The sequence below is a fragment of the Podarcis pityusensis genome (genome assembly GCF_964106645.2).
Source record: "Podarcis pityusensis genome assembly, chromosome: 2".
Taxonomy (NCBI): Eukaryota; Metazoa; Chordata; class Lepidosauria; order Squamata; family Lacertidae; genus Podarcis; species Podarcis pityusensis.
Window position 1 is genome coordinate 79,713,845 of NC_138029.1, and position 16,075 is coordinate 79,729,919.

General features: G+C 41.0%; 1 long non-coding RNA gene across 3 annotated transcripts in view; it reads left to right on the top strand.

Annotated features, from left to right (window-relative positions):
- Nucleotides 1–3,784: 3,784 nt before the first annotated feature.
- The window catches only part of LOC308472200, a 52,742-nt gene continuing 40,451 nt past the window's right edge, over nt 3,785–16,075 (top strand). The window contains exons 1-5 of one of the 3 annotated variants that reach the window (XR_013983340.1): nt 5,777–7,412; nt 8,138–8,400; nt 10,997–11,112; nt 13,292–13,580; nt 13,685–13,791. This is a non-coding gene — a long non-coding RNA (uncharacterized lncRNA). Of the gene's footprint in view, nt 3,915–5,776; nt 7,413–8,137; nt 8,401–10,996; nt 11,113–13,291; nt 13,581–13,684; nt 13,792–16,075 lie in introns of those variants that run through there. The other 2 variants (XR_013983341.1, XR_013983339.1) reach the window with 2 other exon arrangements.

Genomic DNA, 16,075 nt, shown 5'->3' on the forward strand with positions numbered 1-16,075 from the left:
TAAATATCATATAAAAAAAAAAAACCAAAAGGCAGGTCTCAAAAGTTAATTCTCACATGCCTGTGACATTGCAGAAGCTGGGTTAGATGAATCAATCCCTTCCTATCCTTGGCCGGGCTTCTTGCTCCTGGTAAGTTCTTCCCCCGGATTCGTACTGCAAGGTGAGAAGTTGGGTAAATAAGTAAAAATTTCCAGTGATTGACCAAACTGGTCTCCTGAATTGTGTCTCTTTGCAGACTAGACTGACTTCAGATACATTCTGTTTTTATATTTCTAATAAATTGCTTGTTTTTAAAACTAGTACATGGAGACGTCAACCGGCAATGAGTTCTGAAAAAGCTTTTATTATCTGACTGATGTTCTGAAGTAACAGTGTGGGGTCAGAAAGGGAATTAATAATATAATCAACTTGGCAGGTAAACTAAATAGCAAAATGGAACCTCCTCTGCACATTGTGAGTTTAGCAAACACATGTGATGGTCAACATAGAGGAGCACAAACATTGCACTGTGTGTTCTGCAGAACAGACTTGACAGTGGGGCAGCACAGCATATTTTAAGCTGCATTGACACAAGCAGCTCAAATTGACTCTTGAGAACTCAGACATGTATTTTTCTCTCTAGTCTAGTTACATCTGTGACGTAAAAATTTTTCAGCCTAGAGATGGTCTCCACTTAAACACTGTTCAAGTTTGCCAGCATACAAAGAAAAATTGTATTTTTTTTCAAATTGCAGGACAGATCAATAGAATTTAAGAATAAATATGTATATACAGTGGTTTAGAGAATATGGATATAGATACAGATAATTTTCATGGTCCTTTAAAGTTCCAATCCTGTGTACACTTACTTGTGAGTAAGCTCCAGAACTTACTGGCAGTTCTTCATAGATATATTCATTTATTTTATTTCTTTCAACTATTTATATACCATAGTTACCAACATTTATAAGTGGTGGAGATAAGTGTCCTCTATAACTATAATTTTTTGGGGGGGAGGGGTAACCATGTTAATTTGTTGCAGCAAAACAACAGTTTAGCAGGAGCTTTAAATATATTGTGACGTAAGCTTTTCTTTATCAGATGTCTGGAATGTTGTTCTTAAATGTGTGTAAAAATGATTACAGGGTAGCATCGCTCATGATGAGCTAATAAACACATGTAATAGACAAAAACCATTATTTTCATTCAGGTCACAGGTAGTGATGGAACTGAACTTCTTCATAAGTGTAAATTCAGCAATTTCATACTACGGTTTGTCTCTGAAGTACCTTTGTTCAATGTATATTCTACACTTAACTTTGTTCTCTCAGTCACAAAAGCTAGTAGATGGACATAAACAGAGATGTAGGGACACAGTATTGGGGGGATAAGATGAAATGAGAAATACAAACTGAAATGAGAGACACACACAGAAAGAGACTGAGACAGAGGACAAGAGTGGTGAGTCATGAGGCCCACAACAGTGATAAGCTAGATTATTTTGGCAAGTCAAAACAGTGGTCATATCCGAACCATACATTTAAAGCACTATTCTACTACAATAACAGTCAGGGCTTCCCCCAAAGGATCATGGGAACTGTAGTTTGTTAAGGGAGTTGGGAGTTGTTAGGAGACCCCTATTTCCCTACAGTTCCCCACAGTTTGCTTTGGTTCTGGTCACCTTTACTGTTAAAGTTCCTCAAAAATATTTGCTGTATGAAGCAGTTGAAGCAGGCAGGACAAATATCTGAGTGCCAAGTTGCCATTTTGGTAGGGTGGTTTGCCCCGCCATCCTACCATGTGCTGCGTTGCTATTCAACAGCTGACAGCTCTGTTTTATTAGGCAGCCCCAGCCCACACTGTGAACATATGAGAACTTAATTATTGATGCTTATTCTAGCAAAGTGCTTTGAGAGTCCTCTTCATTAGTAGGGGCACTGGAGACACTTTATTGACCATATTTGTTCCATTACATCTCCCTCTTTTATTTATTTACTTGCACTGTACGAAGTTGTTTAAAGGTCAGCCATTGGAATCATCCACTGTCACAGGCAGCCTATTCATTGATTTCCCAGAATCCTTAGTGTGCCGCATACCCGCTGAGTAATTCTCATTACCATAGTGATGTGCTTAGTGGTCATTACCAGCTAGCACTCATTCCACAGAACAGATGCATTCCGTGGGGTGATTTTTAAAATATTTTTCTCTCTAATGCAGCCAGGCACCTTCTGCTTTATTGATTATCTATGGTCTGATACAAGTTGTGAACATAAGAATGAACAGCCTGATGCATCAGATCAGTGGCCTATCTAGTTGAGCAGCACAGGTGTTATTGTTCGTATTTCTGTTAGAAACAATTACATTAAATTTATAATACCAGCTGAAAAAGAAGTGGCAAATAAATAGGGAAATGTAGAAGCAGACCTTGAGTATGGAATACAACATTTGCACATTTAGTTCAGTTTAGAGAAGATAGAGAAAGGGTTACTAGCATAAGGGGTTTTTCTTCATAAGAAGAGCCTGCTGGATCAGGACAATGGCCCATCTAGTCCAGCATCCTGTTCTCATAGTGGCCAACCAGATGCTTGTGGAAAACTCATAAGCAGGACCCAAGAGCCCTCTAGCCTCCTGTAGTTTCTAGCAACTGGTATTCAGAAGCGTTACTGCTTCTCTCAGTACGTTTCCGAGCACAATTCAAAGTGTTGGTGCTGACCTTTAAAGCCCTAAATGGCCTCGGCCCAGTACACCTGAAGGAGCGTCTCCACCCCCATCATTCAGCCTGGACACTGAGGCCCAGCTCCGAGAGCCTTCTGGCGGTTCCCTCATTGCGAGAAGTGAGGTTACAGGGAACCAGGCAGAGGGCCTTCACGGTAGCGGCGCCCACCCTGTGAAATGCCCTCCCATCAGATGTCAAAGAGATAAACAACTAGCTGACTTTTAGGAGACAACTGAAGGCAGCTCTGTTTAGGGAAGTTTTTAATGTCTGATGTTTTATTGTGTTTTTAATATTCTGTTGGGAGCTGCCCAGAGTGGCTGGGGAAGCCCAGCCAGATGAGCAGGGTATAAATATACTATTATCATTATTATTATTATTATTATTATTATTATTATTATTATTATTTATTTCTGACCCTAGAGACAGAGCATAGACATCGTGGCCAATACTATATTTGCCTCATTCAGGAAGTTTACGTGTCTATATTATCTTGTTCATTTCCTCAGCTAATGATTGAACTTGAACAATAACTAATGCTCTATACTATGTAACTTAATGATAACATAGTAGAATAATGGAATATTAGTTGCTTATAATCACAAGTGAGAAAAGTATTACTGTACTCAGGTCCAGATTTTTGACTTCCCATAGGCATCTGGTCAGTCACTGTGAGAACAGGATGCTGGATTAGATGGGCTTTTGGCCAGATCCAGCAGGGCTCCTCTAAAGTTCTTAAAAGTCACTGAATCCCTGTTTGGATATTCCTATCCATCAGTATCACGATTTATGTAGACATTTCCTCAGTCTTCAAGCTGCAGAAGTAAAATCCAACTTCTCAAAAATCAGTAATTTTTAATATGTGCAATCTAGTTCCTAGGATGCAAAGCATTTAAACAAAATGACTTCCTCCTCAGTTTGCCCTTCAAGCGTGAAGTAATTATATATCTCTTCCAATTACCTATATAAACCTCCTTTAGAGACAGTGGATTTTGTAGAGTGAAATATCTTATTATTGCTGTGCTTAGGCAATTTTATATTAGCAAAGCGTTTGAAATGCAATTCACATTTGTTCTTTTCTTCTTAGCCCAGAGCTCATATAGAGGAGGAGCACTATCAAGATGCCCAAGTTAGGACCACGGATGTGAGGCTGCAGATATAATTCCTTCAAATAGAGCAAACTCAGATGCTGGTTCCTGGCAGAAATGGAACAAGAGACAGGTATCAGTCTCCTCAGGAGAACCTCGAGGTTTGCAGAAGTACAATACTAATAATAAAATCCTTAGTGGGTAATTCTTCCTTTAAACAAAAATAGCCCAGTGAGGACTGAGCATGCTCAGCAGCCACAGAATGTTGACTGTCAGGAAAGGAAAATGGAGGGGGGCATTTCTGCCTGGCTAGCTGGGAGAAACCCTCGAGACGAAGTCTCCTGGTAGGGGTGGGAACCCTCTTTTAGCCCCTCGACCACATTCCCTTGTGAATAATCTTCTGGGGGCAGCATACCAGTGGTGGGTGTGGCCAGACATGCACCACTGTTCACCCAAGCAAGCAAATGGAATTGTGACAGTTCAAGGAAAAATTCCAGCCAAGTAAAATCATTAGAGGAAAGTGCAGAGCAGGGTCACTGTGGCTTTGACCTGGGTGGATTCCCAAGGGCCACATGAAGAGAACTGGGGTCCCTGGGCCTCAGGTTCCTCACCCCACTGCAACATTCTGTAGTCAGGCCCACTTCTCAAATCTGCTCCTAGTCTTACGAGTTGTAAATGTTTGAATTTTAGACAAGGGATTTCTGCGTCATGTGCCTGCAGTAGCTTAGCATTCATAAAAATTTAGTCAGAATGCCAAAAATATATGTCTCCTCGTCTTGGAGAGTTAATTGTGCTGAAGCACATGGAGGAGAAAAAGGAGAAGGAAAGAAGCTATGTGATAAAAACTAATTTTTTTGTTTGAAATGGCTCCTCTCGTATGCTATTGAATATGCTATTATTCAGCTGAGTGGTCTCTTTCACTCTGATTTTATGACGCAAATTCATGGCTCAGCCAGATCTATTTATTCTTAGGTTATGTCAGCTACGAAAAAGCATCTCCAGCTGTGTTTTCCTTTCTGTCGTAAGTATAGCTGCCTCCATCCAATGCTTCATTATACTTGCTAAAACCTTCCGTTGACCCAAACAGTTACATCGTTTGAATCATGCACAAAAAGTGTCTTCATACTCAGAAATGGAAAAAGTCATTGGAATGGAGGGCATTCTTCTGTAAACTGTGATGGTAAGCCTTGGAACATGGCTGTGTAAGAGATGTTTTGTAGTGCCTTTTTCTGTGCTGATGCTGAAGTACACAGATCTTGTGCCATCAAACCTGACCAACCTTAAGGACTGCTTTGCAACAGTTGAGAGCTGCTGCTAATCCAGTGCCCTGAGACAGGAAAGGGCTATAATAATCATAAAGCATAAAAGGGATGGAGGATAAATTTGATTCAGTACACATTTAAAGCTGAATCTATCAGCTTTACACTTTCCAAAACAACATGCAAACAAAAACTCTGCTCTCTTTGAAATTTACACTTCTCTGAATTTTGCAATGCAGTTATCCAACCAAAGTGTCCCCCCCCCCCATGAAGATATTGCTGAAAATTAACATACAAAAATACATTATATTAGGGGAAATTGCTTTCAAAACTGTGGATATTAGTTAAAATGGCATATAAAATATGTTTATTGGGAAAACTTGCACTAAAATGTTGATGAATTTTACATGAAATGTTTTGTTCTACTTAATCTGCCAATTGCTAAATAATGTGGAGAACTCAATTTAAGACTGAGGAAATGAGAAATTGAGAAAACCAAATGGACAAATCCTTCCATTCTACCCACCATTGACAAGTGGCCTGCATAATGTAACACATAATGTAAGGCCCAGGGGCCGGATCCGGCCCCATCGCCTTCTAAATCCAGCCTGCGGATGGTCCGGGAATCAGCGTGTTTTTACATGAGTAGAATGTGTCCTTTATTTAAAATGCATCTCTGGGTTATTTGTGGGGAATAGGAATTCGTTCATCCCCCCCCCAATATAGTCTGGCCCCCTCCTGAAAAGGTTTGCTGACCCCTGATGTAACACAAGGAGAAATGCATCCTTGAGCTTAAAAAAAAAAAGGTTCCCCATTCCTATTTTGAATTCTTTGAATTCCTGGTTGTAATATGCAAACACTTTTCAAAGACAGTTCTACACAGAGCTTTTTATTATAGTCTAACCTGGACCTCACTGAGGTATGAACAACTGTAGCTGTATCCTTTTTTGTCTAGGAAAGGGTGCAGTGTCTCAGGTCCAAATAACTAGTAGACATTCTTGGCCTGTTCTGCAGCCCTGGAAGTCATAATTAAACTACTGTGACTAGATTTCCAGAGACATTATCATTTTTCACTTAAGCAACTGAGACCCTAGTTGGATTTTGCCCCCTCAGTGCAACTAATATATGGAGTTTCCATAATCTGCCTGGTTGAAAAATGGCAACTCTGGAAGGGACTTACCAATGGAACTGTTTGGAGCATCTGCTCTTCCTCCTCCTCGAGAGCAGTTCAAACATCCTTCTACTCTTTATTTTGTTATGCAGCAGGGATGGGGAACCTGTGGCCTTTCAGATGCCCTTGAACTACAACTCCCATCATCCCTGAGTATTGGCCATGCTTCTGCGGTGTGAGCTTTAATTTCAGTTTCCCTAGAATCAGTGCATCCATTGCTATAGTTCCTTTTGAAAACAGTCCCTTTAATTGATGGTCCTGATTAATATTTTCTAAAATGCAAATTACCATCTTTTCAAATGAGACTATTCCCCTTCTGAAATGGAAAGTGTGAAATGTATGAAACAGCTTGTATAATGTGAAATTAAAATCCTGTTAATTTAAAATGTGTGAGGTTTGTTGATCTCTTGGGCTATTAGAAAGGGCGGGGGGAACCTTTGAAAATAAAATAGCTATCTGTGGTGGGTTTGTGCTTGACAGGTTTCACAGAGTTGTCTCCTTGTTTTGTTAGCTATTTAAATAGTCATTTGTCTACACAGCCTGACAACTTGCCCATTCCGTAGTGAATTTCTTGAGACAAAAAGACAGCTTTTCTCCATGCTAGCAGGGAGTAAACTGAGCATGCTGTGAATTTGATTTCTAACTTGACTGGTTATGTTTAAGTGCCAGCTATGATAGCTGGAGTTTGCCCCAGGGTTCTTTCTCCATTTCCCCTTTTTTCTAATGGAAAACTACTGTTTAGATTATGTATTTTGAACATGACAGAAGTTTCCATAATGTTCCTGTTTTACTTATTAATTTTCAAAATATGAAAATTTTAAAAAGCTGAAGTTTTTAGGTTAGCAGGAGTCCCTGGATGACCTCACAGTGGTTTCAACAGAATGGGGAAGAAAACACAAGCCTGCCAACCACCGTGGGGCAAGAAGGAGTCCCCTAGTGCCACCTTCCTGAATTGGACATTCAGATGGGAATCACTGAAGGACATTGTACCCAATCTCAATTCCTACCTTATTCAGGCAAACCAAAAGAATACCACAGTCAACAGTATCAAAGCTGCTGAGAAGTCCAGAAGAATAGCGGCGTTGCACTTGTCCCCATTCTCCTGCCAGTATAGGCTATCCATTCAGATGACCAAATCTGTTTCTGTACCAAAAGCCGGCTTGAAATGGATCCAGAAAACCAGTGTCACTCAGGAGGTGGGGTGTGGTATTTTTCAATATTTTCCCACATAACAACCACTTCAAGTTAAGAGTTTATCAATTTTTTATTTCATAAGTTCAGGCTGTTCTGTTCTTGCATCAAGCTTTTATATAGGACAGCATTTAAAATTTGGTCCTATCCATTTAGTCTTTGAAGTACTACAAGCCATTCTATCACCTCAGATCTTTTCCCACCTGCTGCTTATCCTCAAAATCAAATTAATCTTATTATTTTATTTGTATTCCTCCCTTTTTTTACATAGTAACACAGTGAGGCTTACAAAATATAGTAAAAGCGAAACAAAATGCAGCATAGAACAAAAACCTTCAGCAAGGGGTTTCAGAGGGGTTTTAAAATGCTGCATTGATTATATGCCTGTAGTTTAACCTTATATGCCATTGCCACCTATACTAATTCTTCAGGTTTTTGAAATTGTTTTTACTAGAGGGAACATAGTTTTCTATTTTTCTTTTTTTCATTCCTCACTTGGGAAAAACCTCCTTTTGTGCTTCAGATATATTTTTAAGTTGTCTTCAGCATCTGTTCTCTGTCTGCATCTGGGCTTGTTTTTCCTCCTTTCATACTTTTGATCTGCACTATTTTCTTTGATGCTTCTTCCCCACCCACCCCAATTGTCTAATTTTCTTGGGTGGAGCTGGGGGAGGGGAGGCTGTTGTTTGCTTTTCCTTTCATCCACGTCAGTCTTTTCTATGTTTCTTTCAAAAGGCACAAGAATTAATTGCATCCAGAAACAGAGGTTTGTTCTTTTGGCCTCACACACACCATGCTGCCCTACACATAAAATGAAGAAAGATAACCATGCTGGAGATGGATAAGATTGGAGCCGTAAATGTACAGAAGCCATCGTTGTAAATCCAAATGCTTCAGAAAGAAAAGTGGTGCTCAATTAAATTTCATGCTAAGACTCCACTTGTAATAATCTGGCATTATGCAGAGTTATGGGTAGCTTTTTCAACAAGTATGCCAAGGTAAAAATTAAGGGTTATGTATTAAACCTCCATGAAATTACTCTTCTTAAAGATAGCCTTTTGTGTGGTAATATGATTTGTCACTTACACATCCTGGGAGTCTTATTGTCATGTGGATTTGCAAAGGAATTCTATTGTAAAATAATGCTTCCCCCCTCCCCACAAACGATGAAATCAAAATGTGCACTTGCAAAATAATTTCCATAATTTAAACACATTGCATGATGGATCAACACAGAGGATGGATTGATTTTATTTAAATCACAAAGGAAGCAAATGCCAGTTGTAATTGTTGATTTAAACCAAGTCTCCTGTTTCTAAATTCACATATTTTCTTAGAAGACATGGATTACAAGTTGCTATGGCATATTTGTTTGCAGCTTAGAGCCAAACTGTACCTGATGCTTGTCTTCTCCAGGCTTTCCCCTGCCTTCTCTCTTTTTCTATTAAAAAAATGTAACCATGAGACCACAGTCTAAAGTGGAAGGCCTGTGTGTATACACACATGTGCCTGTGTGGAACCACAAAGAGAATGAGCTTTCTTAAACCTTCCCCCACCCCTAGTACTTTTCTTCTGTTATAATACCCCTAAAGCTGCTCTTATTACAGGAGGAAAGACCTGTAGGAGGAAATGCAGCTGGGGATGCAATTTTTAGCAGAAAGAAAGGGAAGGAACATAAGAGCATGCTCATCTAGTTGAGCATCCTTTTCACACAGTGGCCAACCAGATGCCTAAGGGAAGCCAGCAAGCAGGACCTGAGCACAAGAGGACTCTGTCCTCCAGTGTTTTTCAGTAACTGGTATCCCTCCAACCATGGAGCCAGAGGATGTTAGAAGGATGCTGGAATGAAGTAATGTGGTTTTAGCAGAGATGCTGTAAAGGATTAAGAAAGAACAGATTGTTAAATGGTGAAAGGAGGGAAAGTAAAGTTACATTATATTAAGATAAAATAGAGGACAAAAACTGGAAAAGATGGAAAGGACTTGCTGAAATAGCTAATTGAACTAGAATACAAAAAAGGGAGGTGTGAGGAGGTCAAGGAAACAAGCAAATGAAAGATAAGTTATGGGAAGATTCATTGTATTTTTTTTCTTTTTTCTTTTTTCTTTCTTTCTTTATTGTGATGTGATGTTCTGTTTTTGCTTAGTATGCTGTTTTCTATTTTTTCTTTTTGTAACCTTTCAAATCTTAATAAATATTATTTAAAAAAAAAAAAAGCCATGGAGCCAGAGGATAGCCATCATTGTAGCTGATAGCCTTTACTTCCATTAATTTGTCACATCCTCTTTTAAAGCCATCCAAGTTGATGGCCATCCCTGCCTCTTGTGTCAGAATTCAATTCTGCACAACATTAAAGAAGTACCCACTGGCTCCCATTGCCGGGGACAGGCTAAGCCAGAAGCCAGGACAGCCAGTGGGATCGCAGCGCTGCAATCCCGCTGGCTGTCCTGGTTTCTGGCTTAGCCGCGCAGCCTCTCCCGGGCAGGGGATGAAGGCTTCCCTTGCCTAGGAGAGGCTGCACACTGCTATCCCATAAGCTAGGGCAGCGCAGCGATCCCGTTTGCTGTCCTGGCTTCTGCGATTCAGACTTTTCCCCCTCTTGTTTTCCTCTTCCAAAAACTAGGTGCGCCTTAGGTCTGGTGCATCTTATAGAGCGAAAAATATGGTACTTCCTTTCGTCTGTCCCGAATTCTCCAACATTCAGAATGCCGTTCCAATGCCAGTCTTCACCTCAGCTGTTTTCACAGATTAAGTTGGTATAAACAGAAAATGTCAGAAGCTCCACAAGGCTAAGCGTTACATGTAGGTTGACCCCAAACAGAGGCTTTTAAAAACAAGCACATTCCAAAAGTTGAGGTCATGTAGCCAACATGCATTCCAAAATTACATCTAAGTAGATATAAAATACATTTTTTGCTCTTTCTATATGCATATTAAGGATATTAAGCAAGACTGTTTACTTGAAAGCTAAAATTGCCCTGCTCTCTGCATTTATTTGGAAATTGAACAAAAGTGGAACTTATTTCTGAGTAAGCATATGCAGGACTGAACTTTAAGTGTCCATAACTTTTCAGAAGCGATGGTCATTACTTACTAAGCAAAATAGGGTTTCTCCATGTAATGGAAAACAAATGCTGGTGGTTTTATCGTCATGATCTGAGAACTCAAGGAAATGTAGAGCTTAGGTGACTCAAGGTCATAAGAGATCAAGGCCACCCACCTTGGGCCATCTGGAGGTTGACTTTAAATTCTATCAACTTCAGCCCATGTGGCCAGTGCTCAGAGATTATGGGAGCTGTAGTCCCACTGGACAGCTAGAGGTTTCCCATCACTGCCACAGATGATCCTGCCAAGATGCAGGCTGCTATGTCATGGCTTCAAACACAAGTGATGATTTGCTCATTCCTTGGTTCAACAGCCATCCCCATAAGTAAGAAATATAATACATGACTTATTGTGACATTTATAGCACAGCTAGTACTTAACCTCCGAAATGAGATATTTCTCCACACCATTCTTTTTAAAATAGAATGTGTCTGTGATACAAAGTCACTCTCTTGCTTCAGGAAATGGTCTTTATTTTTGCACTTGCAGGCAGTTTCTGGTGCCAGATGGAGTGGATAATTAACATGCACCTGAGATGTCCTTATCGGTGCCAGTCTTTACCTGCAAGGCTAATACTTCTGAAGTCAATGACAAAAGCACCAGCCGTAAGTGAGCCAACAGCCATTATGTCAATGGGTCTCTCATGCATGTACATTTATATTAAGGTCTAAATGTGCGCTAGGGCGAGCTGGCAATCCAAGACAGCAGGTTTACTTGACGTGCAGAGGGTAGGAGCCCAAAATAACAGAGTATTGTGATTGAAGTAATAAGCAGAAGAGCAGGCCGCCAGCTGTCTAGCTGAGTCATTTCATTCCCATGCTTACCCTCAATAGGAAGGCTTTTTCTCAATGTTCATTGGAAGGATGATTACTCTGAAATTGAAAAAATAGGGGAGGGGGAATAAAAAAGGATCCCCCCCATGCAATCCTGCAAAGATTATTAGTTATGTTGAACTATTGCCACCTTCATAGCCTAAAATTCTGCATAATTCAATGTGCAAGAGGTTAGGAGAGAACAATCAGGAAAAGGAATTCAGGAAGAATTACCAGACATGAGTATTAAAAAATCAGGGATTGGGAGGCAAGTGGAAGCAGATTAATGAGGGTAAGCAAGAGTATGGTGTGCTTAGGTGGGCTTCTCTGTTGTTGTTGAACATATATTTTGACTTGATAGGGTCATAGGTCACATCCACACCATACCTCTCCTTTAAATCAGAACCAGTGAAGGCGGTGAATGTCCTATGTGAGTGCCTGGAGGCAGTTGGAGGATGGATGGCGGCTAACAGATTGAGGTTGAATCCTGACACGACAGAAGTACTGTTTTTGGGGGACAGGGAGAGGGTGGGTGTGGGGGATTCCCTGGTCTTGAATGGGGTAACTGTGCCTCTGAAGGACCAGGTGCGCAGCCTGGGAGTCATTTTGGACTCACAGCTGTCCATGGAGGCGCAGGTTAACTCTGTGTCCAGGGCAGCTATCTACCAGCTCCACCTGGTACGCAGGCTAAGACCCTACCTGCCCGCGAACTGTCTCGCCAGAGTGGTGCATGCTCTATTTATCTCCCGCTTAGACTACTGCAACACGCTCTATGTGGGGCTACCTTTGAAGGTGACCCGGAAACTGCAATAAATCCAGAATGCGGCAGCTAGACTGGTGACTGGGAGTGGCCGCCAGGACCACATAACACCGGTTCTGAGAGATCTGCATTGGCTCCCAGTACGTTTCCGAGCACAATTCAAAGTGTTGGTGCTGACCTTTAAAGCCCTAAACGGCCTCGGTCCTGTATACCTGAAGGAGCGTCTCCACCCCCATCGTTCAGCCCAGACACTGAGATCCAGTGCCGAGGGCCTTCTGGCGGTTCCCTCATTGCGAGAAGTGAGGCTACAGGGAACCAGACAGAGGGCCTTCTCGGTAGTGGGGCCCGCCCTGTGGAACGCCCTCCCATCAGATATCAAAGAGATAAACAATTACCTGACTTTCAGAAGACATCTTAAGGCAGCCCTGTTCAGGGAAGTTTTTAATATGTAACACTGTACTGTTTTTAACACTTGATTGGAAGCCGCCCAGAGTGGCTGGGGAAACTCAGCCAGATGGGCGGGGTATAAATAATAAATTATTATTATTATTATTACATTTAAAGTGCTTCCCCCAAAGAATCCTGGAAACTTTAGTTTGTTAAGGGTGCTGAGCTCTAGGGAACCCCTTAGGAACTGCTGGTCCATAAATGCCTTGTGAGGGTGCTTCCTCCCCAAAACTCCATTTGTTTTCCATGGAGCAGCAGCTGTAACTGGGGGAAAGGATGGATACGCAAAGTTATTCCAGCATCTGGGAAAATGATAGGAATCATCTGAGAAACTGATTTACTGTGTCAGTTTCACAAGTAGAGAGGAGTCCTTCTCTCAATTGTGAGTTTCAGTGGAGATGGGGAGAGGGATACTGCAAATGAAAAGGCTTCCCCTCCATACTTTCATACAATTGAGATTAAAATGTGGAGGTTAATCGTAACATTTAAATGTATAGAACCAACTCCAAAAATAGTGGGTGGAGCACTAAAAGTGCTTCCAAAGCAATGCACCTGCTCACAAGTGAAACAAATACAGAGGAAGGTTGAAAGAAGATTCTAAATCTACCTTCATTTATTGATCTTAAAATCAAGTGGTGTTTTGTTTTGGTTTTTTAAAAAGGTTAAAAAATTATTTAAACCTGATCTCCTGACTTGGCACATGCATAGCAACAATGGCTTAGTGTTGTGTGGAAAAATGCTCTAATGTCCATTCTCCTCTTCCAGAGTGGCCACAAATAGAAGATCAGCATTTTTTAAGTCTGAACTCAGACAAAGCCCCCCACTCCATAATGACACAAACTGGAAAAACCTCTGGAGAAACAACCCAGTTGCAGAATATGTTGATGCTTGGATACACACCACTTCATATCGATGGGGAAAGAAATTTTAACAACGAACTAAGTGCAAACACCTCTTGTCATGCCGGAAACCAATTTGGATTTCACAGCACCTTATCAATATAGTTTAAGTTAATTCCTTTCTGAAGTCACATTGCTAAAAGGCACAGATCTAGGTATATGTCTAATCTATTTAATTAATGTGCTGTGACTTTCCTGTGTCAAGATGCATTTCCATTTTGGAAACTCATTAGTCATTCCATTACAAATTTCTTTGCAGTGACAAGGACTAAATAACAAGAGAGTCTTGAAGCACCTTAATGACTAAGGGTGGTATCCAACAGTGATGGTTTCCTGGAGGAAAGAATCTATCAGAGGAATGGGAAGGTAGGGATATTTTGGAGATCTAGCATCCCTATTCAGTGCCCTGTGCTTCCCTTAAATCGGCTATGGGGGGTTGGGGAGAACTACTGGAAGATTTTTGGGTCACATGGAGTGCATATACTTCTGATATAAATTATGATTCTTCCTTGCAACTCAAATGAGAATGAATACATAATGGTGGTATGGGAGGAATCTCTTAATTCTCTTATTTACCTCTAACAGTCAGTTAGAGACAGATAGTGTTTGCAGGCAGTAAAAAGCAATTTTGTGGGCAACTCACTACAGAAAAAGCAAGATACCTATTATAAAAGGATTGTCTTTATTCCATGTAGAATAGTTGGCTTTCTATTTTTCAATATGGTTGTTACATGGGATGTGTCTGGATTTTTAAAAAAAACATTTCTCCATTTTTCTCTCTCCCAAGTATTTTACTTAGACATCTTGGACATGTTCAATAAAACCCTCTAGACTATCTTTCTAAAGCCACATTTACAATGTATGTTCAAAGCACTGTGGAAACCGCTTTAAAGAACCATGGCTCCCCCTCAAAGAACTATGGGACCTGTCGTTGTTAGGAGACCCCCTAGTCCTCTCATGGAGGTGCAATTCCAAAAGTTGCTTATGAAGAGGGATTGGAAATTGGAGCTCTGTGAATAGAATGAAGTCACCTAATGACTCTCAGCACCCTTGGCAAATTCTTTGTGGGGAGCCATGACTGTTCAGTGTGGTATCATAGGGCTTCAAATGTAGGATGTGAAAGTGCCCAAGTATGCTCTATTAATTTTGTCGTCACAATGAAAAGCCTCACAGTACAGAGCCAAACAGGACATGGCATGGGGAAAACTGTGAAACTGTTTTTAAAGCAGCTGCACGGGAGGCCTCATACAGTGTGGTGGTGCTGGAGGGAGCAGCTAATATTTTCTCCTATGCTCTGTGGTATTTACCTCACAGGGCAAACCCTGCAGGCACCTGCGTGATTGATGACCTGTGTGTTTTGGCAAGAGTGGGCAGCTTGAACCGCCTTAAGGAAAATGGGACGAAATGGCATGCGTGGCGAAAAAGGGTTCGCCCCTGCTTCTGCCAGTGCTTTGGCCCTGCTCAAATCATCCGTTCCTCACAGCTGCTCTTGACACTTTTGGGGGGAAATGTGGACTATCCTGTTCATTGATCCCCATCACATCTAGTTTGGCGCTTCGCAATTGGCTCCACAAGAACAGACTCTGTTCCTTCATCGAGCTTATTCCAGTATAATTTATTAGCAGAATCTTCTCTCAGCACCTGCTCATTACTCTGCTCTTCACAGCAGCAACCACCTGTGTTCAGTGACAGTTTTTTCCTTTCTCTGGTTACACCGTAATTGGTGTTTTGTCTGGGCTATAGGGCATCTGGGTTACATAGCTCCCCAGCTTCTCATTAGGAGAAATGACTGCTTAATGTAGTGGATATCCCGAAGGGAAGCAAAAATACATCCAGAATCCACATGTAAATGACCTGAGGGCACAGCCATCCTTTGGGACAATATACCTTGTCAGGTATGTCATATATTTCCCTGCTATTACTTCCCCTCTCTGCTTCTTTATGAAAAGCATAGGCAGTAGAATACACCTCTGGTTTTTTCCCGGTGAGGCATATATAGGAATCGTATATTAATGGTGGCTTGCATCTGGAATGCATGGTGGGTCGCTCTTGGAGCATATATGATGATGTGGCATTCAGATTCCGTGGGCTGAATGCTGCATTTTGCTGTTCTCTTATTTTCTCAGCTGCTTCTGGTATGGGAACTGTCTGGTCTTCAGAAGATATTATCATGAAGCAGGAAGGGAAATATATGGTCTCTTAATTTGGTCGCACACACTTATATTTCTCTTTTCTGAGAGATCCAGTTCCCTTGTTTCTGTAATGACTTCTTCTCTTGAAGCTTTCTGTGTTGTCTATGTTATCTATGCACAACTGAGCAAAATATCACTCTGTTTATACATGCATCAGTTACAGGAACAATAGTGAAAATATATTCAGACCATGACCTTGCTTTTGCTATCTGCATACCAACCTCATAGTATTGTCAGCACATGTCATAGTTTTGCATACTATTTTGTAGCTGAGGATGTATTTTATACAGTAATTGCTCTGTGGTGTGAAAACAAAACATCACTAATTTATGAAAAAAACCACATTCAAAATGAGTCTGTGACTTTAGCCATTTCCCCCGGGGAACGTTTGGCTTAATTTTGAATTAGATGTTCTTCTGCATCCTGAATTGTCTATTGCAGCCAAATCCAAAATCTTA